We start from the raw sequence: 26,007 nt of genomic DNA on the forward strand, positions 1-26,007 counted from the left end.
GTGGTCCCTGCGATCGAAGGTGATCGGGCAGGAGGACCATGGGTTGAACTTTGGGGCGACTGGCTCCAACGCATATACGTCCCTGAGTGCACGCTTCCGCTCCCTCTTGGGGATGTGGGTTGCGTATATCATGTTCACCGTCCGCACTTGTGGGGGGAACCTCTTCTGTCCTCCGGTGTTCGGCTGCCGAGGCTCCTCTTCGTCATCGCTGTGTCACCCAGCATTCCCTATTGGTGTGGTTGGCTGGCTTGTCAGGGGTACCGTGTATTTGACACGAGCGATCGAGTATGTGGTCCAAACTAGACAGGCCCGGAGTGCTTCTTTTAAATGGCTTTTTCCGCTGACCGGGTTTAGATCCTTTGAATCCGGCATTGACTGTCGTATCCTTAGTATTATCGCTGTTAATGCAGCGATTATGTTTGTTGCGACGTGACCTGGTATTGCCATCCTTGCTATCCGAAGTACCATGGTTTTTTGATATGTTGTTACTGCGAGCCAGCCAGCTGTCTTCTCCCGCCCAAGAGCGGGTCATGAGTGTCGTGAGGGCTGCCATAGATTTCGGCTTTTCCTGTCCAAGGTGCCGGGCAAGCCACTCATCGCAGATGTTATGCTTGAAGGCTGCTAGGGCCTCTGCATCCAGACAGTCGATGATTTAATTTTTCTTTGTTAGGAACCGTGTCCAAAATTGCCTGGCCGATTCTTCTGGCTGCTAAATTATGTGGCTCAAGTCATCGGCCTCTGGTGGTCGCACATAAGTGCCTTGAAAGTTGTCGAGGAATGCGGCTTCCAGATCTTCCCAACAGCTAATGGACTTTGCTGGCAAGCTGTTAAGCCAATGTCGCACTGGTCCTTTGAGCTTTAGTGGAAGGTATTTGATGGCGTGTAAGTCATCGCCACGGGCCATGTGGATGTGGAGGAGAAAATCCTCGATCCATACCGCAGGATCTGTTGTGCCGTCGTATGATTCAATATTTACGGGTTTGAAACCCTCTGGGATTTGATGATCCATTACTTCGTCTATGAAGCATAGGGGGTGTGCGGCGCCTCTGTATTGGGCTATATCGCGACGCAGATCGAATGGGTCTTGCCCGCTGTGTTTGGCCCGGCCGGATTGACTTTTACTGTATCCGGCGTGACGTTTATCGTCTCGCATAGTGGCACGCCCTCGTGATCCGTAGATCGATCTTGCATGTTTTGCTTTGTCCTCCAATACATCTCGCAGGTCTGGCGTATTTATCCATGCCTTTTTATTTGAATGGCATCGGGGTGCAGGCTGAGTTTTTGGCTGGAATGCCTCTCTATCGCGGCCACGAGGTGGCCGATCAGCCACGTCATACGCTTCTTCCTCTAGTCGGGGTAGCAGCCTGCATTTTGGGTAACTCTTGGAGGGGCACTCGGGTTTATATTCCTCGGCCGCGAGGACTTCAGTCCATCTGTCAGCTAGCAGATCTTGATCAGCTTGAAGCTGCTGCTGCTTTTTCTTAAGGCTATTTGCCATGGCTATAAGCCGGCGCTTGAAGCGCTCTTGTTCGATGGGATCCTCTGGCACGGCGAATTCGTCATCGCCGAGGCTTGCCTCGTCTTCGGAGGGGGGCATGTAATTATAATCCTCCGCTTCTCAATCTGCCGCTCTCTCAGGAGGGCTGGCTCCTCCATCCTCCTGCTCTAAATCTTGCTGGAGGGGATTGTTGTTATCTTCGGCACTATCCGGAGTGTTATTATCTCCTGTGTCGGTATCACCACTTTTGCTTTGGCGGGACTTAGAGCGACGCCACTGATGTCGGCGCTTGGGTTGCTTCTTGGAGGGGTCATCCTCCGATGTCTCGTCGTCATTGCCTTCTTTGGGTGTGTCCACCATATATATATCGTATGATGAGGTGGCTGTCTAGTGCCCTGTGGGCAGTGGTTCATCTTCGTCTCCCGCATCGTCGTCCATACCGTCGATGTCTTCGGAGTCAAAGTCGAGCATGTCGGTTAAGTCATCGACAGTGGCTACTAAGTGGGTGGTGGGCGGGCCGCGAATTTCTTCGTCATCCGCATCCCAATCCTGCCAGACATAGTTCGGCCAGGATCCTCCTGACAAGGAGACAGACCTTAATGAGTTGAGTATGTCGCCAAAGGGCGAGTGCTGAAAAATATCCGCGGAGGTAAACTCCATGATCGGAGCCCAATCGGATTCGCTAGGAACGGGCGCAGGCGGTTCGGAGTCCGTGGCCGGAGAGAGATCCGGCAGTTTGTCAACACGGCTCTCGTGCAGAGTAAGGTCGATGTTCGGCTCGATCACCGATGAGGGTAAGGCCTCCGTGGCGGGGTCCATCCACCCATCCATGGACGGCGCAACTGGCTCCGAATTGAGGTTCGGAGCGGCTGCCGGTGCGATCTCCTGAACACTATCGGATGGTAGAGCTAAATCGTACTCATCATGACCGCGTGACACACAAGGAAGAGGCTCGAATCCGTCAAAGATCAAGTCTACGCGAATATCGGCCATGTAGTTTAAGCTTCCAAACCTGACCTGATGGCCAGGGGCGTAGCTTTCAATCTGCTCTAGATGGCCAAGCGAATTGGCCCGCAGTGCAAAGCCGCCGAATACAAAAATCTATCCGTGGAGAAGAGTCTCACCCTGGACTGCATCGCTAACGATGATAGAAGGAGCCATCAAGCCTAACGGCGACGACACAGAGGAACTCCCAATGAAAGCACCAATGTCGGTGTCAAAACCGGCGGATCTCGGGTAGGGGTCCCGAACTGTGCGTCTAGGCGGATGGTAACAGGAGGCAGGGGACATGAAGTTTTACCCAGGTTCGGGCCCTCTTGATGGAGGTAAAACCCTATGTCCTGCTTGATTAATATTGATGATATGGGTAGTACAAGATTGCATCTACCACAAGATCAGAGAGGCTAAACCCTAGAAGCTAGCCTATGGTATGATTGTGTGTTGTCCTACGGACTAAAACCCTCCGGTTTATATAGACACCGGAGAGGGCTAGGGTTACACAAGGTCGGTTACAAAGGAGGAGATATACATATCCGTATTGCCTAGCTTGCCTTCCACACCAAGTAGAGTCCCATCCGGACACGAGACGAAGTCTTCAATCTTGTATCTTCATAGTCTAACAGTCCGGCCAAAGAATATAGTTTGGCTGTCCGGAGATCCCCTAATCCAGGACTCCCTCACTCCCCCTCTACTCTCTTGTAATGGATTGAGTTTTCCCTTTGAAGTTATCTTATCGGATTGAGTCTTTAAGGATTTGAGAACACTTGATGTATGTCTTGCGTGGGATACACGTGGTGACAATGGGGTATTCTATTGATCCACTTGCTGTATGTTTTGGTGATCAACTTGCGGGTTCCGTGACCTTGGGAATCTATGCATAGGGGTTGGCACACGTTTTTGTCTTGACTCTCTGGTAGAAACTTTGGGGCACTCTTTGAGGTTCTATGTGTTGGTTGAATAGATGAATCTGAGATTGTGTGATGCATATCGTATAATCATACCCACGGATACTTGAGGTGACATTGGAGTATCTAGGTGACATTAGGGTTTTGGTTGATTTGTGTCTTAAGGTGTTATTCTAGTACGAACTCTAGGGCTGTTTGGGACACTTATAGGAATAGCCCAACGGATTGATTGGAAAGAATAACTTTGAGGTGGTTTCGTACCCTACCATAATCTCTTCGTTTTTTCTCCGCTATTAGTGACTTTGGAGTGACTCTTTGTTGCATGTTGAGGGATAGTTATGTGATCCAATTATGTTATTATTGAGAGAACTTGCACTAGTGAAAGTATGAACCCTAGGCCTTGTTTCAACGCATTGCAATACCGTTTGTGCTCACTTTTATCATTATTTACCTTGTTGTTTCTATATTTCCAGATTACAAAAACCTATATCTACCATCCATATTGCACTTGTATCACCATCTCTTCGCCGAACTAGTGCACCTATACAATTTACCATTGTATTGGGTGTGTTGGGGACACAAGAGACTCTTTGTTATTTGGTTGCAGGGTTGCTTGAGAGAGACCATCTTCATCCTACGCCTCCTACGGATTGATAAACCTTAGGTCATCCACTTGAGGGAAATTTGCTACTGTCCTACAAACCTCTGCACTTGGAGGCCCAACAACGTCTACAAGAAGAAGGTTGTGTAGTAGACATGAAGCTCTTTTCTGGTGCCGTTGCCGGGGAGGTTAGCGCTTGAAGGTATATCTTTAGATCTTGCAATCGAGTCTTTTAGTTTCTTGTTTTATCACTAGTTTAGTTTATAAAATAAAATTACAAAAAAATGGAATTAAGTTTGCCTCATACGCTTCATGTTTTTAAAATTGTGCCAAGGTGTTAGAAGAAGAATGCATTAAAATGTTTGGCACTAAATCTTTGAATGATGAGCATGATTGCAATGTTGTTAGTATGAACTCCTTGAATATCCATAGTACTAATGATGATTGCACTAGTTATGATGAAAATGTCTCCTATAAACATGTCAATTTCTGTGGAGTGCATTGGGTTTGCAAGTACACACCAATTAGGGAAGATAGATTTTGCAAGAGGCATAAGTACTTAGAAACTAAATTGTTGCAAGAAAGGCTAGATGTTTGTGCTGAAAATTTAAATTTTCTTGGCCATACTTGTGAGCTTTGTAATGAACGTGGTCATTTAACCATCCAATGCAAATTGTTTCATGATCTAATCGTTTCCAAAAATTGTGATGATTTGATTTCTCTTGCACATCATAATGAACATAGTTTGCTTATGGGTTACGAAGAAATGAAACGTATAACTAACTATCTTCTAGTATTTGCCCATGATAAACTTCTTGGCTTTGATCTAGAGGAAATTTATATATATCATGCGGTGAATTGTATTGAAAATCCTTATATTGCCAACTAAATAAAGGAAAGAAAACAAATAGAAGATGAAGAGAATACTAATGAAAGGGAAGAGACTTCCCAATACCCTCCTATTATTTCTTATGATGAATCAGGTAATGAGGAAGAGCCTCCTACTCAACCAATCTCATTAATAAGGAGCTCCAAAAAGAGGATTAAACCCACACATGATGTGGTGAAGAAGAAGAAAAGAAAAAGGAAGAGGGGTAAAAAGATATCTCTCCCAAATAATGCTGCTCCTATTACTGTTGTGCCTCATGAAAATATAATTGTGGAAGATGATGCACTTGATGATGATCTTGTTATGCCTATTGCTTGTTGTGATGATTATGATTGGGAAGATAATGATACTTCTTATGATCTTGAAAATCTTTTTGGCACTTGCTTGGAAGAATATGATAATTGCTATATTATTGGTGCTATCCATACTATTAATGATGAGAGTGATTATGCTTATGATATGAAAAGGCCCAAGCTTGGGGAAGCTATGTTTAATGAAGATGATATTTTTAGTCTCCCAAGTTTTGATATGCAAATTTATAATGATGATAGCATGCCTCCTACTTATGATGATTATTGTGCTGACACGTATGCTATAAAAAGTAGTGATGATTATATTTATAAAACTTGTCATGATTATGATTACCCTTTTTCTGAACATTACTCTTTTAATGTGGAAACAATTTATAGTATTCGAGTTTCTTATGATACTTCCACTATTCCGAATGAGAAGAATCTTGCTTATGTGGAGAGTAGTAAATTTCCTATGCTTGTAGATCATGAAAAGAATGCTTTTGGTGCTGGTTATATTGTTGAATTCATTCATGATGCTACTGAAAATTATTATGAGGGAGGAACTTATGCTTGTAGGAATTGCAATAATATCAAGTTTCCTCTCTATATGCTTAAAGTTTTGAAGTTATGATTGTTTTGCCCTCTTATGCTAGTTGATTATTGTTCACATAAGTTGTCTGCTCACAAAATCCTTATGCATAGGAAGTGGGTTAGACTTAAATGTGCTAGTCATATTTTTCATGATGCTCTCATTATGTTACAATTCTTATCTTTTATGTGAGCATCATTGAAATCATCATGCCTAGCTAGGGGCGTTAAACGATGGCGCTTGTTGGAGGCAACCCAATTTTATTTTTATTCCATGATTTTTGCTCCTGTTTAGTAATAAATAAATTATCTAGACTATGTTTAGATGTGGTTTTATGCTTTTAATTAGTGTTTGTGCCAAGTAGAACCGTTGGGGAGACTTGGGGAAAGTCTTGTTGATCTTGCTGTAAAAAACAGAAACTTTAGTGCTCGCGAGAATTGCTGACATATTTTATTGGAGAGTGATATGTAGTTAATTATTTTTGAAGATGATTAATAGATAAATTCCTCACGTCGAGAAATTTATTTTAGAATTTTTGGGATTCCAGAAGTTTGCGTTAGTTACAGATTACTACAGACTGTTATGTTTTTGATAGATTCTGTTTTCGTGTGTTGTTTGCTTATTTTAATGAATCTATGGCTAGTAAAATAGTTTATAAACCATATAGAAGTTGGAATACAGTACGTTTAACACCAATATAGATAAATAATGAGTTCATTACAGTACATTGAAGTGGTGTTTTGTTTTCTTTCGCTAACGGAGCTCATGAGTTTTCTGTTAAGTTCTGTGTTGTGAAGTTTTCAAGTTTTGGGTAAAGATTCGATGGACTATGGAATAAGGAGTGGCAAGTGCCCAAGCTTGGGGATTCCCAAGGAACCCCAAGGTAATATTCAAGGACAACCAAGAGGCTAAGCTTGGGGATGCCTCGGAAGGCATCCCCTCTTCGTCTTCGTTCATCAGTAACTTTACTTGGAGCTATATTTTTATTTACCACATGATATGTGTTTTGCTTGGAGCGTCATTTTATTTTATTTTGTTTTGCTTTCTGTTTGAATAAAATACCAAGATATGAAATTCTTAAATGTTAGAGAGTCTTCACATAGTTGCATAATTATTCGACTACTCATTGATCTTCACTTATATCATTCGGAGTAGTTTGTCATTTGCTCTAGTACTTCACTTACATATTTTTAGAGAACGGTGGTGGTTTTGTTTTGAAGAAATAGATGAACTCTCGTGTTTCACTTATATTATTTTGAGAGTCTTTAGAACAGCATGGTAGTTCGCTTTGGTTATGAAACTAGTCCTAATATGATGGGCATCCAAGAGGGATATAATAAAAACTTTCATATAAGTGCATTGAATACTAAGAGAAGTTTGATACTTGATGATTGTTTTGAGAAATGGAGATAGTGATATCAAAGTTGTGCTAGTTGAGTAGTTGTGAATTTGAGGAATACTTGTGTTGAAGTTTGCAAGTCTCGTAGCATGCACGTATGGAAACGTTGTGTAACAAATTTGAAACATGAGGTGTTATTTGATTGTCTTCCTTATGAGTGGCGGTCAGGGACGAGCGATGGTCTTTTCCTACCAATCTATCCCCCTAGGAGCATGCACGTAATACTTGGTTTTTGATGACTTGTAGATTTTTGCAATAAGTATGTGAGTTATTTATGACTAATGTTGAGTCCATGGATTATACGCACTCTTACCCTTCCATCATTGCTAGCCTCTTCGGTACCGTGCATTGCCCTTTCTCACATTGAGAGTTGGTGCAAACATCGCCGGTGCATCCAAACCCCGTGATATGATATGCCTTGTCACACATAAACCTCCTTATATCTTGCTCGGAACAGCCACCATACCTACCTATTATGGCATTCCCATAGCCATTCCGAGATATATTGACATGCAACCTTCCACCGTTCCGTTTATTATGACATGCATCATCATTGTCATATTGCTTTGCATGATCATGTAGTTGACATCGTATTTGTGGCAAAGCCACCGTTCATAATTTTTCATACATGTCGCTCTTGATTCATCGCAATCCCGGTACACCGCAGGAGGCATTCATATAGAGTCATATCTTGTTCTAGTATCGAGTTGTAATCTTTGAGTTGTAAATAAATAGAAGTGTGATGATCATCATTAATAGAGCATTGTCCCCCAAAAAGGCAAAAAAAAGAAAGGCAAAAAAAAGAAAAAAGAAAGGACAAATAAAAAAGGGAAAAGGACAAATAAAAAAAGGGACAATGCTACTATCCTTTTTTCCACATTTGTGCTTCAAAGTAGCACCATGATCTTCATGATAGAGAGTCTCTTGTTTTGTCACTTTCATTTACTAGTGGGAAATTTTGATTATATAACTTGGCTTGTATATTCCAACAATGGGCCTCCTCAAGTGCCCTAGGTCTTCATGAGCAAGCAAGTTTGATGCACACCCACTTAGTTTCTTTTGTTGAGCTTTCATACATTTATAGCTCTAGTGCATCCATTGCATGGCAATCCCTACTCCTTGCATTGACATAAATTGATGGGCATCTCCCTAGCCCATTGATTAGCCGCGTCGATGTGAGACTTTCTCCTTTTTGTCTTCTCCACATAACCCCCTCATTATATTCTATTCCACCCATAGTGCTATATCCATGGCTCACGCTCATGTATTGCGTGAAAGTTGAAAAAAGTTTGAGATTACTAAAGTATGAAACAATTGCTTGGCTTGTCATCGGGGTTGTGCATGATGAGAGCATTCTTGTGTGACGAAAATGGAGCATGACCAAACTATATGATTTTGTAGGGATGAACTTTCTTTGGCCATGTTATTCTGAGAAGGCATGATTGCTTAGTTAGTATGCTAGAAGTATTATTATTTTTATGTCAATATTAAACTTTTGTCTTGAATCTTATGGATCTGAACATTCATGCCAAAATGAAGAGAATTACTTAGAGAAATATGTTAGGTAGCATTCCACATCAAAAATTCTATTTTTATCATTTACCTACTCGACGACGAGCATGAATTAAGCTTGGGGATGCTGATACGTCTCCAACGTATCTATATTTTTTGATTGTTCCATGCTATTATATTATCAACCTTGGATGTTTTATATGCATTTATATGTTATTTTATATGATTTTTGGGACTAACCTATTAACCTAGAGCCCAGTGTCAGTTTCTGTTTTTTCCTTCTTTTAGGGTTTCGAAGAAAAGGAATATCAAACGGAGTCCAAACGAAATGAAACCTTCGGAAAAGTTATTTTTGGAAAGAAAGCAATACATGAGACTTGGAGTGCACGTCACCTAGCCAAAAGCTACCCAAAGCACAGATCGCTATACCAGTCCGATGATGGGGCGTTGGAGCCCATACCAATGTCACACAATGCAGCAGGTCACCGACAACTCGGTCCGGATAAAGAGGCAATGCAAGCCGAACACCAGACCGCCCCACCTTGCTATAAAGGCAAGAACAACGCAGGTCACGATTACCCAGACAACCTACAGAGGGACTTGGACAATAGAGTAGGAAACGTAAGACCGATCTACGGATCGCAAAAGCATGCTTCAACACGCGGCGATGGCTACCTATTCGGACGTGTCAAACCTTGCCACGCCCGATCCGAAAACTGCACAGGGACTCTTTCGGAGTTATGCCGCAGTGTGGCCCAACATAGAGGCGCCACACACCCGCTTTTCTTCACTGATGAAGTAGTGGATCATGAATTCCCCGAAGGATTCAAACCTATCAATATTGAATCATACGACGGGACAACCGATCCCGCGATTTGGCTAGAAGATTTCATCCTCCACATCCACATGACCCGTGGGGACGACCTCCACGCCATTAAATACCTCCCACTGAAACTAAAAGGGCCAGCTCGGTACTGGTTAAACAGCCTGCCTGAAAACTCCATAGGCAGCTGGGAGGACTTGGAAGAGGCCTTCCTCGATAACTTCTGAGGAACACATGTCCGGCCACCGGATGCCGATGACCTAAGTCACATTGTCCAATAGCCCAGGGAATCAACCAGGGAGCTCTGGACTCGGTTCTTAGTCAAAAAGAACCAAATCGTCGACTGTCTGGACGCGGAAGCCCTTGTGGCTTTCAGACACAGCGTCCGGGCCGAATGGCTTGCACACCACCTTGGCCAAGAAGGACCTAAATCCATGACAGCCCTCACTGCTCTGATGACCCACTTTTGCGCGGGAGAAGACAGCTGGCTTGCTCGTAGAAGCAATAACGCCAGCAACCAGGGCACCTCCGAAATCTGAGACGACAACGGCAAGCCACGAGGAAGTAAAAACAATAGTCGCAATGACAATGAAAGATCAGGCGACACAGCGGTCAATGCCGGATTCTGCAATCCCAAGCCCGGTCAGCGATAGAAGCCAATCAAGGTGAATCAAGATGAACCATCCAACCTGGACAGGATATTGGACCAACCCTGCCAGATTCATGGCCACCCTGATAAACCAACTAATCATACCAACAGAAACTGCTAGGTCTTTAAACATGCCGGCAAGCTCAACACCGAACAAAGGGGAGGAGGCTACCAAGCGACAGGGATGATGGAAAGGTTCACCAACAGAACACCGGGGGTCATAAGCAGTCTCCACCCAAGGATCAACTACTCCTAGAAGGGAAATAGCAACCTGGCTTCCATCGCCCACTCCGTACACCTACAAAGTTTGTACCACACATACATCATTACGCACTCAAGATACCATGGGCATTGGCGGAAGCACAATACGGACAAGCCTACAAGCACTCCAGTAACCTTTTTTATTATTATTTATTTATTTTCTTTTTATTTCTTCTTTTGCTATCCTTTAAAAACAGGTGATGAACAGGATAAACATCGGAACCTGGCTCTATCGGAGTCCAGATCCGTACACTCACCTAAGGGGCTATTTCCATCAAGGATTCCCCCCACCGAGGACTGGCGGCGCAGACGTGCGACAGGAGGTCCAAAATAACTTTTTGTAGACCGCACTCTCTATTTCTCGAGCCTGTACTATGCATGTTCCTCCGCCTCCAACCCCGAGCATGTCAAATAGCCTGGAGGATAGCTTATATATATATGTACATAAACACTATTCTGATCACGGGATCAGAATAATATTCTGATCACAACCTGAACTGCCTGAGTAACGCGCCTGAACTTCCCTCTGTACGAACCCGACCTTCGGGCTATCTTTGCAATTGTGGCTTCCCCCGCGAATTATTCCGGTCGGTAGCGTTGTGTGGGATGTGACTGTAATCCAGATACTCATACCTGCATCTAAATGCTCGTTTTGATTCGTAATTTTGCATTTTGGTGGATTCACTCTCGGGGCAGATGAACTCGTGTCTGTTTATAAGTTTAATGCATTCAGTGGATGTTCTGGAACCTCTAACACGATGGTAATTTGCTTTAAGTACGAGTTTCGTGGGCAATTTGTCGTTAATTTCAACGGATTTGATTTAAGGCTCTGTGTTCTTCGTCTGCGGGAGTGGTTCTGTCGCTTCTGTAGATTTGTTATTTTTATTTGAGTATAGAGGGCGGATTTGATTGCAGTAGTGAGATTGGACCGTTCATGCGTTGTTAATTCCATCGGGAAGGCGAATACACCACTGAAATCGGGCGATTGGATCTTGTGTCCGACGGTGCTAGTTTTCGGTTCTTCGATGAGACAGCTTGGTTGATTTATCGTTTTGATGTCAGGGCGCAAATAGGATATCTTTCGAGGTTGTTGCCTGAGAAGGTGTAGTCACCCAAGGGATTAAATCTACAAAGCAAATTCGATAATGCGTTTTTTTAGTGATTCTACTGTCTGTGTTACAGAGTTGGACTTCTGCACCTTTTGTGCTTGAACTTCCGTTATGAAGGATTTTTGCCACATCAATGGGTGCAAGTGCAACAGCAGGTACTAGTAGTTTGTCAAACGCTTTGATGGTTGCTACTTACTCAAGTTTCAGGGTACGCCGATCTGATCACCATGAGCATGGACCTGCTGCTCGTTCATCTTGCTGAACTATTGTGCTCCATTGTTGTTGTCTTTTATCATGAGCGTGGACCTGCTTCTCGTTCATCTTGCTGGACTGTTGTGTTCCATTGTTGTTTTTCACCTTAAGAAAAAGTACAAGACGCAATCTTATGTGGTGGGTTCGATTGTTTTGTGCAGAAACTTTAGTATTCAGATAAGAGTTAGAAGTGTGCGTTGCTCTTGTCGAGATTTAAATCCTTCACAGCTTAAAAAGTATCTTGAGTGAGAAACCGTTAGAAGTAAGACTGACGACACAAGTGACCCGTGTGTCTGAGGCGACGCGCGCGTGGGCTAGTTGAATATACTGAAACGGACGCCAGGCAGCAGACACAAACTCCGTAGCTCGTTTTCTCCCTTGTCTTCAGTCAGCACATCCCCTGTTGTTGAAAGTACAGTTTAATTTTGGTTCGTGACTCCCAAAAGATTTGTCACGATTTTGCGCCAAATTTAACTTTAGTTTAGAAAATAGATTTACAAGTGTACTTTGCTCTGGTCGATATTTAAAAACCTTCATAACCACAGCTTACGAGTATCTTGAGTGAGAAACCGTGTGGCCGGGGGTGAAGTAAAACTGACGCCACGCGTCAGACACAACTGGCCTGTGTGTCTGAGGCGGCGCGTGGGTTGGCTGGGTGCATACTGAAACTGACGCCCGGCGGCAGACACAAGCTCCACTGCGTCTGGCACCATGCGTAACTCATTTTCTTCCTTGTATCTTCATTCTGCAATCATTCCTGGTGTCGCGACCGCGAGCATCCACAAGGCATCCCAGAAGAATCAACTTGTTCACCTCTTGGATGTGGCTCCGGCCCGGTTGTTCAAGATTCAGTTTAAATTTGGTTCGTGATTCCCACAGGTTTTTCCACGATTTTAAACTTTAAGTAGAGTTAAAAGTGTGCTCGATCAGGTTGAATTTGAAATCCTTCATAACAAAAGTTTACAAGTATCGTAATTCAGCAGTTGTGCTCGTAAAACTTCAGACACAAGTGGCCCGTGTGTCTGAGCCGAGCCGATGCGTGTGTCACTATCGCTGGCACTATGTAATTTATCAAACAGTGGTAGAACTTTAGTTTGTGTTTAACATGAACTTAAAATATTTTTGCTTCTGTGTAATTTGTCTTTTCTACATGTTCATTTGATGTTTTTTCCAAACGCCGAACTTCTGTGTTTTTACAACTTGAACTTACCTTTATTTAGAACATTTTATTAGTTAACTTACACCTTGTGCAATTTGTTTCTTTGACACTAAACATTATTATTCCTCATGTGCTTCTTTCTTGGTTTTTATGTCACAGCAAAAAATTTCTTGAATGGATGTTCATCTTTTTGACATTGATATTCCAGGACAGATTACATTCCAGAAATCAAAAACCCTTAGTAGATTTCTTCTGAAATTTTGTTGTAACTAGTGTGTAAGTGTGGAGCTGGATCACAAGCACTATCTTCAGTAGGATCTGGACTTCTTTTTTATTAATGGTTGAACTTCTGGTTTTGGAGATTTGCACTCCACATTGGAAGGCGAAGGTGCATGATGCTCTATATTTTGTTTGTTTTGGTTTTCTTTGTAATTTTTAATTCTCCATATGTTCTTTTTAGACTTTTGTCTCGTGAGAAATCATGGGATTAGCCCAAGTATGGGCCGAGACAGGAACGAGCCGGAGCAGGCGATGACGCGCCGTGCCGCGTCATCGCATGCGGAGGCGAGTCCGTCACATCCGTGACCCCACTATCTATATTTAGGGTTTTTAGGGTTTAGGGTGCGTGCGGTGGGGGTGGAAACAGAATAACTGCATTGCATCCTGTCAAATCCTAGCGCGCAGCAATGCGGTAGCGCGAGGCCGAGCAGGAGGGGAGGGGGGTCGGGACCCCCCCTCCTCTCCCCCTGCGAGGCCGAGACAGGAATGAGCCGGAGCAGGCGACAACGCGGCGTGCCGCGTCGTCGCATGCGGAGGCGAGTCCGTCACATCCGTGACCCCACTATCTATCTTAGGGTTTTTAGGGTTTAGGGTGCGTGCGGTGGGGGTGGAAACAGAATAATCGCATTGCATCCTGTCAAATCCTAGCGTGCAGCAATGCGGTAGCGCAAGGCCGAGTAGGGGGGAGGGGGGTTGGGACCCCCCTCCCCTCCCCCTGCGAGGCCGAGACAGGAACAAGCCGGAGCAGGCAACGACGCGGCGTGCCGCGTCGTCGCATGCGGAGGCGAGTCCGTCACATCTGTGAACCCACTATCTATATTTAGGGTTTTTAGGGTTTAGGGTGCGTGCGGTGGGGGTGGAAACAGAATAACTGCATTGGGTCCTGTCAAATCCTAGTGCGCAGCAATGCGGTAGCGTGAGGCCGAGCAGGAGGGGAGGGGGGTCGGGACCCCCCCTCCCCTCCCCCTGCGAGGCCGAGACAGGAATGAGCCGGAGCAGGCGACGACGCGGCGTGCCGCGTCGTCGCATGCGGAGGCGAGTCCGTCACATCCTTGACCCCACTATCTATTTAGGGTTTTTAGGGTTTAGGGTGCGTGCGGTGGGGGTGGAAACAGAATAACTGCATTGCGTCCTCTCAAATCCTAGCGCGCAGCAATGCGGTAGCGCGAGGCCGAGCAGGGGGGAGGGGGTCGGTTCCCCCTCCCCTCCCCTTGCGAGGCCAAGACAGGAACGAGCCGGAGCGGGCGACGACGCGGCGTGCCGCGTCGTCGCATGCAGAGGCGAGTCCGTCACATCCGTGACCCCACTATCTATCTTAGGGTTTTTAGGGTTTAGGGTGCGTGCGGTGGGGGTGGAAACAGAATAACCGCATTGCATCCTATCAAATCCTAGCGTGTAGCAATGCGGTAGCGTGAGGCCGAGCAGGGGGGAGGGGGGTCGGGACCCCCCTCCCCTCCCCCTGCGAGGCCGAGACAGGAACGAGCCGGAGCAGGCGACGACACGGCGTGCCACGTCGTCGCATGCGGAGGCGAGTCCGTCACATCCGTGACCCCACTATCTATCTTAGGGTTTAGGGTTTAGGGTTTAGGGTTAGATATGAACTTCATTTGTTTTTGTACTTGAACTTCTTCTTTTTGTTTCTTAGGGTTTATTTATTCTTATGTCGTTAGTTCTTTTATTAGAGTACTTGAACTTCTGTTCTTTGTTTTTTGAACTTCTTTCTGTTGTTTTTTTAGGTGCATATTTATGTATGTATTTTTCTTCCTTTGGTAGTGCATTTGCCATCTATTTTTGGTTTTAAGGATATCAGCAGTGCTGTTGTGTGAAGTTATCTCATTATAATAGATGCATTCAAATGGTGCATTCATTTATCTATAGATGTATTTACTTTTTTAGCTGTTGGGGGGGTAAACTGTAAATTCAGTGGCGCTGCAATTCCGACGACAGATAGGCATTAAGTGAGCATCTCCCTCGTCACCACCTGTCAGAAAACCCCTCTCCCCCTGTCGCTCGCTCTATTCCCCCTCTCCGTCGCTCCGCTGCCTTCCTCGCCTCCAACTCCCCCTGATTTCTCCGCCCCTGTCCCCTACCCTCGTGCTGGAGTAACCGGCGCAGGCCCCCGCTTCTATTTCTCCCCCACGCCCCGCTCCCCCTTGCCCAGCCCGCTCTATTCTGCTCTGAAGTGAGGGCGGCAACTGCCTGCGCGGTTGCAAGGTGAGCGTGGTGTTGTGGGGAGTGGAAGAACCGCCGCGGATTCGTGTGTGCGGGGGTTGTTTCGAGAGGTACAAATGCTGCCCCCCTAATGCTTGCTTTTAGTTTCACCAGATCTGTTGAGTCTGCCTCCTGCTCTCATGTCCGCGTCCTACCCCCTTCTTCTGATGGTTTGATGGGAGATTTGGTAGGGTTCTTGTGCGTGTGGTTGGTGGATTCCATTCCCCCGTGGTCAGATTTGTCTATGAGATGCTTGTGTGTGCTATTTCTCCGTTCAGAGTTGATTGGATTTCATTTCCCTTTGGTGATTTCAGCATTCAGATGCATGTGAGAGAGGATGTGGTGTGATGGTTCATGCTGAATCTGATGTATCTAATTGTCTTAGTATTGTTGATTTCAAAGTCTAGATTGTGTCTGTCACATGCTACTTAGTTTCTGGATTCTTTTTTTGTTTGTGCTTGCCTATATGTGCTACTGTTCATGTTTTCATACTTGTTGATATTATCTAGTTGTTTCATCCTAGGGTTTCATTTAGTTTTTCTTTGTATTTGTTGTATGATTTTATACCTGCTAACTATATGCATTCTATCCCCTATTTTTAGTAGGTTGTTCTAGGGTTTGGAGTTTCATTCATCAAGGGGGTTGTGTTGTCATGGCTTCCAAACCTTCTCCAGGTATCTTAATGTAGTTGGATCTTGTATTTTAAAGCAGTATTCTTATATATTTCTGCCCATATCTTCACTTAGTTTTCTTGTTGGACTGCCATTCTTATTAGTGTGAACTTCTAAGAAAGGTTATGTGTATGCTTTTTACCCTTAGCTTGAGTTTGTAGAGTGTTGCTTACTTTTTAGTTGATGATTTGTAGGTGAAACTATGTCACCAAGTGTTGCTGGACTTCCCAAATGATTCATATTTATAAAGTATATCTTTGTTTTTTTATTTGTTATCATGTTCATTGTATTGATATTTAGTTTGGCTGTGAAATACTATTTGTGGTCATGCTACATATTTTTTTATGTGCTATTTGCTTGGGTCACATAGTTGAACTTTTGGTTTTAATTATTGTTTGTTCATAATGAAATTTGGTTGAACTTCTGTTATGCACATTTTGTGTTTACTACTTTGTTATATATCGTTGAACTTCTGGAAATTTATGTTATATGTAGTAGCCCCTCTGGTGTAGATTGTTTTTATAGTTAGTGTGTAGATTTTAGTTTGTTTGTTGTGTTTACTGCTTTGTTAGGTATTGTTGAACTTCTTGTTATTGGACATTGTTGTCAAAGTAGAAGTCCCTTTGGTGTAGGATTGTGCATTAGAACTCAGCTGCCTTTTTACTTGCATTTTTTGCAGTTGGTGATGAGTTGAATAGTTCTGGAAAAATGCCTGCGATCAAGATGGAGCTTCAGAGGTTAATACTGATGCTCCAATATCTTATGCGGCTAAATCACCCATTATCCCTTTGACTTTGATTGCCGAGGTTGCTTCGAGCCTTGAGAATGTTTCAAGCCTTGAAGATCTTGCTTCTGCAGCTCTTGCTTCACCTAGTATGTGAAACCCCTTTTCTTTTCATTTTAAAGTTTTCAGCCATGTTTTTTAGCTTGTTCATGTCGTTTGTTTTTGTTTTTGTTCCTGACTTTTTTTATTTTTGCTTCGATTTTTTGTGTTCTTTGCAGATGTCTCCACAGAGGAGGAAGCTGTGAACACCATCAACGATGTTTTATCTGAGTTGGGTTTATCAGAAAACCCTGCTGCAGCTGAGGAGGGGGCTCCCTCAGTCAAAGGTTGTGATTCTGTTCCAGATCCTTTGTGCTCTCTTCAGATGTCAGAGACGCAGTAACAGTCTTTTGATGGCACTGAACCTGTCACGCAACCCGAGGATGTGCCTCTTCAGCTTCTCCTGGAGGACTAACGTAAGATGAAGAAGCGAGAAGATTTTGACAAGAAGAGGGTGGCCTGCCTTGAGAAAGGTTCTGATGTTCCTGGATCTGTTCATGCGACTGAGCTCATTGTTGAAGAAGACGTGCCGTGTGGCAGTGATGGCATGGTTGTCCCTGTTAAGAAGAAAATTAAGAAGACTGTTGCGAGGAAGCTAGTAGTCGGTGAAGTTACTCCTCGGAGGAGCCCACGTGTTTCAAGGCCTGCAGAAGTTGTTGAAGATGAAGGGCTAGGCGTTGGTGGTACGCCACGCCGTAGTCCTCGTGTGCTTGCCACTATCGTGCCTACACCTTCTCCGCTTGGTGCTGGTGCATCTGGTAAGGGGAAGAAATGCGGCGTGAAGCGCAAGGTTCCACCTGCAAAGGTCAACAAGGGTGTGAAGAAGCGTTCTCATGTTAATCCAGAGGACGATGATGATGCTGATTTCAATGCTGATGATGAGGACGACGATGATGATGATGTTGCCGCTAATCAGGTATGAATGTCTCATGTTTACTGTTTTTAAGGATCCCTCAAGGTAATCGTACCCCCCTAGGCCCTCGAATGATGGTTTCGGTGATGCTGTTATGAGGTTGAAGGGCAAGCTTGGGTATGCTAGGAGTGACGACATCAAGACAAAGGATTTGCGGAATATCCTCACTGAACTTGTGAAGGATGAGACGAAGGATGATCTTGCTCTGCAGGTGTTTTACCTTATTGTTCTCATGAAGGTGGTTATCCCTGGAACGTCTACACGAGTGTCTAGGGAGGCAGCAATGGCCGAGAACCTTGTGTTTGAGGATATGGCAGACATGGACTACTGCCAGTTGGTTGTTGACGATATTCGGAGTGTTGTTGTTAGGTATCAGCAAGGTACTAGTAGAGGAAAAGCTATCACAGGCTGTGCCATCGCGCCGCTTCTTATGTATCTGGACTGCCTTATCATTGGCAAGATGCCTAATATTGACTTGAGCACCCCTCGCATCAATTTCATGGATCAGTCCAAGCTTCTTGAGCTTGCTGTGGCTGACTTGGTCACGAAAGGTGATGATGACCCAGCCAACTGGGTGTTTGGGAGACTGCTTGTGAGTGTTTCTATGCATTATTCTTTCCTGTGTAGTTTACCTTGAACTTCTGGTATTGTCTTGTATATTTTTTGTTCCCATGTTCCTTCATTTGTTTTATGACGCGTTGACTTTTGTTTTTGTATGCAGTGGAAGACACAGGCTGAGGTTGTGTTCTTTAGGGTTATCGAACGTCCTAGTCTAACTATGCCTCGTTCTGCCGGCCTAGGGAGTGGAAGTTCCCCAAGATTTGAATTCTCCCGGGATGTTAATACCGGTGCCCCCCATGTAGATCCAGGAGGTTCTTCTGCCCGTGTGAGTGCTGCAGGTGGCGTTTCTTCTGAGGATTTGTTTGAAGCAGCAAATGTTTCTTTGGTTAGGATTGACAGTCTTCTTGAAACTGTTTGTGGGGAGTTGGCTCGTGTTCCTTTGACTGCTGAGCCTCTTAGTCGCGGTGATGGGATTCTTCCTCCCTGGCACGGGTTTGATGCTGAGTCTTCAAAGGAGGTCTTATGTATTGAAGCTAAATTTCTTGAAGAGCTTCGTCAGAGCACTTCCCACCTCCGGACTAGCGTTGGGCTGTTCAAGGAAATGCAGGATGCTCGTTGCAAGCCTTTTGAAGATGAGGCAAGTGTTGTTGTGAGACAGATTCAGAGGCAGGATTCTGTTCATTCGGGTCGTGAAGGAGGCCACGTGGAGCATACCGAAGAGGTTTGTTTATGTTGGCTTTTTGGTATTTCTTTGCACTAATGTTCAATGTTAGCTTTCAGTTATTACTGTTTGTGGTCATAGGCGAGCGTTGTTGATTTGATGTGTCGTAAACTGTTTCTTTTTACCACTAGTGTTCCTAGGTGACCTTATCTTTTTATTGAACCTGAACTTCAACTGCTACAGCACCTGAACTTCCATGACTTCGATGACTGGCCCTTTTTTGTTCCCTTTTGTATATTAGAGTAGTTTGATATCTGACCTGCTATGTTTACTGTATTTGGACTTCCATTATGTGTTAGTTGTGATAGCTGACCTTCTCTGATTGTGCAATCTGAACTTCTGCTGATTAGGTATTTGTTTTCTAAATGATTTTTTATTTTTTAGGTTGTTGATGATGATGCTAGGGTTGAGGAGGATGTTTTACCTGCGCATGAAGCTGCTCCTATGCATGAGGCTGCCCCTGTGCATGAACCTGCTCCGGCTAGTGGCGTAATAGTTGATGAGGTTCATGGCAGTGAAAATGAGGTACCATTTTTCTTGTCCATTTGTCTTGTTGCCCCTGAGACAGACTTGCTACTCCTGTGCATGAGGTTCAGTCAGCCCTTTGTAATGACTTTCTGTTTCTTTTTGCAGCAGCAGAATGATGATGTTAGTGTTCCTCCAGAGAAGGTTGCAGACATGTCCGTCTCAGGCACCGGCTGCTCCGACGGGGTGGTCCTGACTGAACCTCAGTCGTCCATTGTCGCCGAGGTTTCTAATGCTGAGTAGGGCAAGACAACTGGAGACATCATTTTGGAGAAAGATGTTGTTGAGTTTGCTATTGAAACTGGTGGTAGTGCTGCTGCAAGCCCGGAGAAGTCTCCTGTAGCAGAGCCATCAGTTGATGTTAATGATGTACAGGCACAACCAAAAGTTTTTCTTGTTTCAGATTCTCCAGCTACTCCAGCTGCTCCTGGTGTCCTTCCTGACGATGCTGCAACGTCTGCTGGAGACGACGATGAAGATACCGAAAGCGATAGCTATGGAGAGGAGGTTGATCATTCCAGTGCTGCCATTGGTCTAGGCAAGGATCCATGAAGAGAGGAGCATGCTTCTCTCTTCTTTCCCCATCCCCTTCCCTCTTTGTTGTTTGGTTTAGTCCATGATATCCCCTGCGAACTGCCTGTGTGGTCTAGGTTGAACTTCTAGTTTTGTTGTTCGTCGTGTGGGTTGTAAAGAATGTTAAGTGAACCTGTTTTCTATGTGGGTGGAGGTTTGTAATGCATGGGTTGTGATGTCTATGATGATGTGGTTTTATCTTTTCTGATGTAGCAGCTGAGATGTGCTTATGTTTTGAATGTTTGTGCTTGAATGTTGGTCTTAATTGAAACTGTCGTGAATCTATGTGCTTTGAGTGTTGCTGTTAATTGTTGTTTTATTTTTGGTGAGCAGATAGCGACCTTGATGTCGTGCGAAAGAAGGTTGATGACTTTTATTACAGTGTAACTAGGCTTAGGAATGACCGTTCCAAGAGGTGAGTACAGCTGCTCAACATTTACATCATCCATGTACCCCATGTGAACTGCCTGTGGTTTCATACCTGAACTTCTCAACTCTATGTACCTGAACTTCTTGTTTTTTTGCTTCTCCGGCGCTGAACTTCTGGACTCTTTTGTACTGTACTGCCTGTTGTGATATAGCTGAACTTCTGTGCTAACATGTGTTATGAACTTCCTGAGTTCCTGCTGCTGAACTTGTTTTACTTTCTATTAGCTTTATTTTAGATCAATGATTATGTTCCGAAACAAGGAGTGTGAAGCTTCTGTTCAAGAAGTCGCAATATCTTTTGGTCCTCGCGGAATGCTTACATCTAATGTGGCTGAGTGTGCACTCTATTGTCTACGTGCGAAGTACCAGGGATCGGATAAACTCATCCTGCCGTATTGGGTTTGTGTAAGTCAACCATACAGTGATTTCTTTTCTGTTTTGTTCCTTACCATTTTAGTTAAAACTTGTTCGTCTCATTTTTGTATTTTTTTTCATATGTTGGTGTTGTCTGCATTATTTTAGGACAAGATTTTCAGAGGTCAATTTGATTCCTGTGTGAGGAAGTACTTCATGGCGAGTGGTCCAGATAGCATGGATGCACATGATTCGGTATGCAATATCTTGTTCTTTGCCTCTGTATTAGTTTTGCAGTGCGATCCATTGTGTTAATATTTGTTTTATTTTTCTTTTGTACTGTTCTGATATTAATTCTCATTTTTTAATGATTCGTGTGTTTATGATGCTTCAGGTTGTTTTCCCTACTTTTGACCCGCCTGAGCTTCCTGCTTCCATGGGTGGTGTCGTTCATTGGGTGTCGGTATTCCTTGACCTGAAGAATTCAAGGTTCCAGCTTCTCGATTCCTACTATGGACCAAAATATGAATGTGCGGTACGCCTATTTCGACAGATGACCGACAACATCAAGAGGCTTTGGAAGGATGCCAGCAACGACAGGGAGACACCCTTCAGTCCTATTAGCATCGACAATTTCCCTCTAGATTGGATTGATGTCCCCCAGCAGCACAACAAGTATGAGTTCGACTTTTTCTCTTTATCACATCTATTTAACTGTAGTTGTACTTAAGCTGCGACGTGTTTAATTCGTTGGCTTTCTTTTTCTGTCCTAACACTATTTCTTTTGCTTTGTTTGATGGCAGTATCGACTGCGGATTCTTCATGCTTACGAATGTTAATTCGTATCATGACGGGGTTCTTGCAAATTATTCCCATGAGAATATCGGGGATATCAGGAAGACGTGGATGTACTCAATCGCTTCTTCTAACATGTTTGAGACAGACTTCCAAGCTCTGTTTGGCTACTACACATGTAAGTATTTTGGAACTTGTACTGCTTACCTGCACTGCATCTTTTATTCTACCTGAACTTCATATTTTTCTCTAAACTTGGACTTCTGCTTGAGGTCTGGCTGGGCTGCTGGGTTCGGAAGGAGAGGAGCATTTTCTTTGTACATGAACTTCATTTCTATCTTTTTTAATTTTGCTTGTGTGTTTTGTTTTGCTTAAATGGACATGAGCATTTTCTTTTATAATTGAACTTCAGAGATGATGCCTTTCTATGGTTTTGTTAGCTGTAGTTGAATGATTTACAGTTCATCGGTTTATCTTGAACTGTGCCTCTGGTTGTGCCTGAACTTCATTTAGTTTTTTACTGCAACTAATTTTTTTAGGTCAGCTTGAGTAGTAACCATGTCATCTTTATTAGTTGGACTGCACATTGTGATGTTCCTGAACTTCAGTTGTATTTAATGGTGATGTTTTCTCTTCCTTTTTTCTTTGACAGTGGAACCGTTGGAGATGACCGATTACCACTACTCATTCCTCGGGTCACAGGAATACCAGCCTAGGGAGGAACCGATGAGTACAGCTCCGATAGGAGATGATAGACCTCGGACCCTTATTCCTTCCAAGTTGGGGAAGCAGGCTAGTTGTATTCGTGGCACTCTAAAAACCCCTTGCTACAGGAAGGCTGATGCAGTCGAAACAGCCGAAGCAGAAGTGATTTCGTCCGATGATGATTTTGAGAAGATTGCTTACCCGAAGAATGCTAAATGTGCTGCTGGTACTGTTGCTGGTAGAGGTGGGAAGAATGTTGTGATCACCAGGAGGAAACCGGCAGTTGAGTCTGGGAACATAACTTCCTCCAAGAGAGCATCAAGATTGCCTTTGAAGTGGCGTTCTCCTGTCGCTCCCCTGAAAAAATACAGTTACCCTCATCTATCTGAGGCCCGGAAGTTGAAACAGTATGTGTTGAGTAAAGACGGTCTAGAGAAGTATTCTGAGTGAGTTATCCTCATCTGTCGCTCCCTTGCCTTGGAGTTGTAGTGTCTGAACTTCTGTTGTTGTATTGTCTGAACTGCCATTGTTGTAGTATCTGAACTTCTGTTTTATGTCTCCTCTTGCCTTTTGAGTTATAGTGTCTGAACTTCTGTTTGTTGTTGTATCTGAACTTCTAATATATTTTTTTACCATCCTTTTGTATTCTGCAGGACAAGCTACTGCATGTTTACCATCCCTGCGAATGTGATTGACCTCACAAGACGTGTCCTTTATACGCTTTTCGGTGAAGGGCAGCAGATGGAAGGAGACATAATGGATTATCTCATAAATTTGTGGAAGGATAAGCCGGAGACCTCTGAGATATTCACTAGTACTGACAGGATTGTACTTAGTCCCTACTTCATACAGGTTTTAGTTTTTTGCACCCCTAACTCCTTCTTTTTGCCTTAGTTTTGTTGTAGTAGCATTTGGGAGGTGTTTTAATTGTGTTTTTGTGAATGCACAGTACTCCATGGAGTATGATTTCTTCGGTGCAACAGTTCCAGAGTTTGATGCAAAAAAAATCTGCTGGTCTCCTCCCAATGTTTGTTCGCAAGGAAGAAGACCTTCTTAACGCAAAGCTGGTTAGGATTTCATAACTCTTGCTTTTTTTTAATTTCATGTGCATCCTTTTGCTAAGTTTGTCAAGAAGTTTTTGTTCATGCCGGTTCTTCAGTACATATGCTTTTATAGTTTGTGTTCACCGGTCCTTTCATTCTTGGCAGGTTTTCTTGATTCTATTCAAGCCAATTGGCACAATGGCGCACTACAGTGTGTATGTGTTGAATAGATATCGTGGGAGCATTTACATCCTTGATTCACTTTCTTACGATAATATGCAAACATCGCGATCGAGTTTCCACGGGGACTGCCAAAATATCGTGAGTGTTTCTTAGCCTGAACCTCCTTTCACATTCTCTTGTTTGACACGAAGTTTATTATGCCTTGTGTTGACAAAATATGTTGCTGTCACTGTTTTGGTAATACTGCTTGAACTGACTGTCATTTAGAAGTTGAACTTCTGCTATTTTGCTTAGGTGGATCTTATGCAAGTATCGCTTTTTTATGTACCTGAACTTAACTATTTTGGTTAACATGTTTTTGACTTCATCTAATTTTGTTATTTCCGGCAGATGAAGAGATTTGTTGGGTTGCTCGAGGAGGTGTACGGCAAGGCTGCATACAAGGCGAGCAAGTAGCCTAACTGGGTGACTATTGCAAAGAGGCCGACTTTCATCGATGTTCCGAAGCAGAAGAGTAATGATTGTGATTTCTTTGCCGTGAAGTTCAGCTCTTCGTATGATGGCGATGAGATTGTTTGAAGATTTTGGTGATGTGGAAGTATGTTCTGTCTTTGTTCTTGTCTCATCATCCTTTGATTATTCTTGTGTGTTTTTGCTGAGACACTCCTGCTGTGGTTTTAGATATCCGTTACTAAACCATCGTTTTCACCTTTCTTTGTTTGCAGGCTGCTGCAGATGACTGGAAGGCTGAGTTCATGCACACTCTGATTTTTAGCGAGAAGAATAAAGTCGTGCGTTCAGAGCTCCCTAAAGAGCTCCAGTCCTTTGGCCCGTGAATTTGAAGCATTAGTTTCATCTATAGATTTGATTTCGTACAGATTTTTAGGTTTGATAATGATTGGAACAATTCCGTAAAGATTTGGTTGTAAGAATGTTTTTAGTGATTTGTGTATCTATAGGTGCAGCACTATTACTTATGATATTGTGGACAAATGCATTTGGTGTGAAGAATGATTTGGCTTTGTGAATTTCAATGTACTGCGTCGTTTTTCAGTATCCATGTGTTGAATGTTTTTGCCCCAACAGATGTACCTGAACTTCTCCCTCGGTTTTGGTTTAACTGCTTGATTTTTTGTGTTGTTTATTTTCGGGCTCCCAACATATGATCGTAGACTTGAACTTCTGCTTTGAGATGTGCTGGGCTGCTGGTTTCAGATGGAGAGGATATTTTGTGTTGTGTAATGTATTGGTAATGTTCAACCCAACCAATATGTATGCTTTTGCGTAGAATCTATATTTGTTTTTTTGTGTTTTTTTCAAGTGCATACGTATTTCATATGTAAATCTATGCAGAAATATTGTTGACGTTTCTTTATCTTTTGTCGGCATTGTACATGAACTTCTGCACATATCCAAGCAGAACTTCACATTTAAACACGTTGTCTTAGGCTTGCTAACCTTAGTTTATGCGGTGAAACTTTATTTTTTAAGCATATTTTTTCCTACATCGATTTTATATACCAGAACTTCTTCTATAAGCTGACCTGAACTTCAATACTATATGATTATTTGCTGGTTGCACTTTTATGGAATACAACACGAGCACCTCCTGCCATAATATACCAGGACTTCTGCAGTAAGCTTACTTGAACTTCACAGTATATGTTTTTCATGTTCGTTCTTGCTTGCACTTTCATGCAATACATCACCAGCACATCACTTCATCCCATAACATACCAGGACTTCTGCAGTAATATTACTTGAACTTCACAGTGTATGTTTTTTCATTTTATTACTGCTTGCTCTTTCATGCAGTACATCATCAGCACAACACTTCATCTCATAACATACCAGGACTTCTGCAGTAATACTACGTGAACTTCACAGTGTATGTTACCAGGACTTCTTTGAAAGTTCAACAATAAAAGGGAATGACATAATATTCTGGACATTGACATGACATAAGTTTGCATTGTGTTAATTGACCTATTCTAACTGTTCATCAGCCTTGCGCTCCTCCTAGGCTTTGGTTGTATAGGTTTTTGCTTGACATGTACCTCTTCCTCTTCATCTTCCTCTTCATCTTCCTCTTCATCGTCCTCTTCCTCTTCCTCTTCATCATCCTCTTCCTCTTTCTCTTCCTCTTCGTCTTCCTCTTCTTCGACGGTGTCTTCGTCTTCGTCTTCCTCTTCCTCTTCCACCTCTTTCTTGTTGTTGGCTCTGGGTTTTGCTTTCTGTTTCTTCTCTGGCTTTTTGCTTGTCTTTTCAGCATCTGCTCGCTTC

This window comes from Triticum urartu, chromosome 4A (genome assembly GCF_056163025.1).
Source record: "Triticum urartu cultivar PI428250 chromosome 4A, HENAU_Tu73, whole genome shotgun sequence".
NCBI classification, from domain to species: Eukaryota; Viridiplantae; Streptophyta; class Magnoliopsida; order Poales; family Poaceae; genus Triticum; species Triticum urartu.